The sequence below is a fragment of the Camelina sativa genome, chromosome 14 (assembly GCF_000633955.1).
Source record: "Camelina sativa cultivar DH55 chromosome 14, Cs, whole genome shotgun sequence".
Lineage (NCBI taxonomy): Eukaryota > Viridiplantae > Streptophyta > Magnoliopsida > Brassicales > Brassicaceae > Camelina > Camelina sativa.
The window spans coordinates 6,645,445-6,650,792 of NC_025698.1; positions in this window are offsets into that span (position 1 = coordinate 6,645,445).

Consider the following 5,348-nt stretch of genomic DNA (forward strand, 5'->3'; position numbering starts at 1 on the left):
TCCATTAAAGCTTAAAATTCTGTATAAAAGTATCTTTGTTGAAATTATTTTGGTATTTTAGACGTGAAAAAAAAAAAGAAGTTTGGTAATTAGTTATATAAAATGTAAAAATAAAACAAACAAACCTACGGTCTTCGCCTGTTGTGTGGCATGGCATCATTATGTTTTGTCTCTTATGTCACAAACCCACATGGTTAATTCCGTATTGGTATATATTTTTAGGTAACATCGGAAAATTTATGACATTGTCTCATTTTTTTACTTTTTAAATCCAAGAATAGTAGTTATACATATGGTAGATCTACATATGTTAACTATTTTATCACAAACAAATTCTAATATTATATCTATCTTTTTGTCCTCAAAACTTACCAACGTTATTTATTTTTATTTTTTAAAATAAGGGAAACTGAATTTCAAATACATATCAGTAAAGAAAAAAAAAACTGATCGAAGCGTTAAATAATTAGATCGAAGGCCATGTAATCCTTATTATAATTAATAAACAAGAATCAATAGTTGTTAAAAATGCTTTTATTTGGGCTCAAGATAAGTTGGGATATAGACCTTAAAAGTGGTCCAAAGTATACTTTCGGAAATGTCACTCTCATCAGAAAACTAAAAAAAAAAAGAAAAATCAAAGATTTTATAAAACTTAAGTATTAGTCAAGGGTCCTATCATAGTTCTTATGGTGCGTCCCACCAAATTGATTTCATTGCGAATCAAAATAGTAATAATAATTATATTAAATGTTAAATATGTAGTATACACTTGCATGCAACTATACTAAATATATATGCAACTATCAATTTTCATCAGTTTTTTCTACCAAGCAAAATTATATACTTCCGAGTCCTAATTTAAAAATCTCCCCCTAACACTGAATATGCCCCACAAAATCGTTAAATCCATCCTCTTCGTTTCGATTAATGATTAATTCCCGCTTAGCATTAATTATTCAATTATATTTGTCTAATTTGATTATAACATGTCTAATCTGATTAATTACCGTTTAATTTTGTATATAATGATTATTTTTAGAGCCAAATATATATCAAATAAGTATTTTTTTTGTTATTTAAACATTTACATTAAGTGTTTATGATGTTTTACAGTAACTACAACTTTTTAATGGAAATCATAAAAAAAAAATTAAATTTCGTTTTTCTTTTAAAATTATGTTTTTATGTGTTTACCGCAATTTCAAAACAATACTATAGTTTTATATTTTATTTAATATTTTTATTTTAACATAAACAGAATTATACATATATATAATACTATATATTTTATTTTATTATTAATTTAATAAAATAACCCTAAAACTAATCTCCGATTAATTCCTATTTAATCTCCAATTTTCTTGCTAAACGCTAAGTCCACCACGACCGCCCGACTAGCATCTGAAACACTTCACTAACATAGATTTAAGTTTTTAAGGATATGAATAATGGTTAAAAATAAAATAAAAAACTATAGAATTATGAGATAATTATGTTATGTGACAGTCTCATAATTTTCTACATATATTATCATACCGGAAATAGATTTATAACTTAACAATATTAAAAAACAAAGGAAATTGAAATTGAGAAGGAAAAAAAAAGTAAACTATTTTGCCACTCGTCTCCCACTAGCTCTCCTTTTACCCCGAAAGAAAAAAGAAAAAATATATATATTTTTAAAATACTCTCTCGTCTTTAACGCGTACGTCAATCTATTAATCTATACATACGGAGTAGTATTATTTTAATTAAATGCAAAAAAAAAAAAAAAAAAAATCTCTCATGAGTTGTTACATAAAGATAGTCCCTTTCCAAAAGTTTTTTACATAAATTTTTGAAAAAAGCATCAAAGAACGTAGACAAACCACACTTGTCCACACAAAAAAGCAATGAATTAAACACTTAATTATCTCGTTTTGTAGCCTGCAAAAGTAGATTCCAATAAAATCTATAGCTAATCCAGATCTGTTTTAGTTCGTTTCTTTTTTTTTTTGTCTGAAACACCGAGCATACATACTTTGAGAGAATATCAAAACCGAATTAATCAGAATGGATTGTGCATTTGATACAAATGTTATTGGCGAAATTTAAGATTTTATGGGTATAAATTGATTCCAACTACATACAAATCAAAAGATTACTCTAATGATGGATAAAAAAATGTCACAGTTATTGGTATTAATAAACGAAATTTACAAGTAAAATAAACCATCTAACCAATTAGAGTAATCATTAGAAGAAAAAATACCAAGATTTTAATCATTTTACTACGATTGTAATCATGATCAACCTGTGTGAGTATCTTAAATGGTATAAATATCTTGCACCTTTCGTATTAATTTTTTTTATTTGTTTTGATTTCAAAAACTTTATGAAACGTATAAATCCGTATGAACCCCAACGAAACGAGGAAGTCCCCGGGGACTAAATCGGTCATAATCCAATTCAAAATGCAGTATGTATTATTGATTAGGTATATGATTGATTTATATAACTATTGACTGTCTGTCCATAAAATACTAAGCATAGAACTATATCCATATGTATATACTATATACTGACCGATTTCCATATGTATATTAAAGCATTACAAATGTAAGTTTTGTAAGTGTTTAGTGTTTATGATATGTCTCGATAAATTAACAGACAGGCACAATATGTTTCCATATATATATATATATATGATCAATTGTTATATATATAATGTGATTAGAAGTGGACGTATAAACAAATAGTTATTTTAGTATCTACGGTTTCTTTTTTGTATTTGTTCTTTTCCCCTTGAATAAGACTGATGATAAGCCCATTTCCAAATATAGAATTTGGGCCTAAATCACTACAAAAAAGTAATAATACTCCACTGCAATTGTAGTAGCTTTCAGATAAGGGCATAACTAAGATACTGATGGTGTGTAAACTAGTGGTCTGTCAAGTGTGACTACGTTACATTTGTAATGCTTTAATTTTTTTTTCCTTATCATGAAAAAATCTAACAAACAGATAATAAGAAGAACCTATTTTTATAAAAAAAAAATATGACCATTTGAAAAAATTAGATAAAAAAAAATACTAGTTACTAATTTAGTTGTGTTTTTAGTTCATTACATCGTTTTCATCGGCTTGTGGGGGTGTACGGATGCTGCTATTATTATACTTGGAATCTGAAAGGGCCAATCACCGAATTTTGTCGACAAAGACGAGAGAAAAAAGGGAAGAGTGAAGGAAGAAGATGCTCTCCTATTTCTCAAAGGGCAGTTTTTGGTGAATTAATAAAATGGAAATGGCAGATGATGTAATTAAGGTGTAAGTAGGTGGTTTGTTTTGTCTTAACACTTAACAATATTGTAAGTTTGAAACGGAATCCTAGATTCGTGGACACAGATCGTTATGGGGATTAGAGAGAGAAAGAGAGAAACAAATGTTTTCTTTTTGTCTCCAGAAGCAGAAGTATTTATTAGTTTCCGTTTCTACCCTTCTACATAATTTTCATACGAGAAAAAAAAACACAACAAATGTATGTTAATTAGTGACAATACTATATCGGTAAACCAAAGTAAAATGGTTTTGATACATAATTTTCGTATAATCCTGGTTTAGTAACCATGTTTTATATTTACAGCGTTAATAAATTAATTAATTTGTCAGCTTAGAAAATATTTGTCGTGCTCAGAAATATAGTACAAATCTCTTTAGGTTGTCCTTTTAATAGCCTCTGCTCTGACCTATGATTGCTCTTTGCCTGGATCCTATTTAAAAAAGTGCATGTATCATTCTGTACTGTATTTTACAAAATACCTGTATTTTTGTATTTATCAGAAAAAAACAAATGAATCAAAATTAGTTGTAAGTGTTTAGTGTTTATGATATGTCTCGATAAATTAACAGACAGGCACAATATGTTTCCATATATATATATATATGATCAATTGTTATATATATAATGTGATTAGAAGTGGACGTATAAACAAATAGTTATTTTAGTATCTACGGTTTCTTTTATGGAACATATATATTTGCTCCAATCATATTCTGAAGGCGAGGTACGTAGTAGGTGAAAAGGCTATGCAAAGTTCCTTTTCGACAATTTATCTTTTTTCACGTTTTTTTTTTCTTTTCTAAAGACGTTTCTAGATGTCGTATAGAAACGATTACAAGATACAATATAAATTTACACTAGAGTAAGTAGTAACTACTACTAGTCTACTAGACTACAATTACAACACGTAGGTAACTTTTCCAGTACACAGCTTTATTTCACAACGTTTTTCCATCAATATCAACTAATTTATACACGTTTCAGAATCATCAAACAAATTCTTTTTAAGAAAGCTTTTGATGATTTATTGATCATATAATTAAACCGTCAGAATCTAGTCTTCATTCCCTTGTCAACAAATTCATCAAACTATAATCCTAATTTGAATATTACCATTATTTTTACCAAAAAATAAAAAGAATATTACCATTATATCTCTTTCTCTTTTTTTAAGAAGTTATTAATCCATCGTAATTAAATTATAGTACTAAGTATTACTTTAACACTTAATGTTTAAATCTGTGTTCGATCTAATTAAGAGACCCTACAAATATGGGAATCCGCAAGAATCAAAAGGGGTCCATCACAGTCTCCACCACCAATCACCTGTGATCGCTCGCACACTTAACCTATACGATCTTTGTAGGCATTAAACGGCGCGTGTCATCTTGATCCCATCACGAGATATACCTTTCACGCTCATAGACCCCGCTCACCTCAGCACCTGTCCTGGTCGTCGACAATATTAAGAAAAGCTGAGAAACCAACACATCATGACATCATGTCATTGATCCATAAGCTGACTGACTCTGATATTCAGGCCCATTGGGCCTAATTCCTTCAATTGTGATATCATTTTACAGGTCAGTTTGTTGACTGACAATGGTTACTGGCGGGGCCGGCCCGGGATTAAAGCCCGACAAACAGATGTTTTATGCATCAAAAATATATGAACAATTTAAGGACATCATTTAGGAAAAAAATTCCTTTAGTACAGTGATGAAGTCTATGTTTAGTACCTCATGGGTGTCGGATTCTAGTACTGAAATGTGCAGTTTGCCAATTTTAATTTTATTTCGGTTTGTTAATGGGCGTTGTTGCTTTAGGCAGCAAATATATTTGGTCCGGCCCTGGTTACTGGTAGCACCAAGGATGACTTCAAGCTCCTTACCGATGACACTCTACTCCACCAGGTTAAGTTTTACATGTCCATCACAATCACATTAACAAATAATGTTGTATGAAATATGAAATCATCAGTACTATATCGATTTATGAAAATGGATGAAAAAAAAAAAAAAAAAAA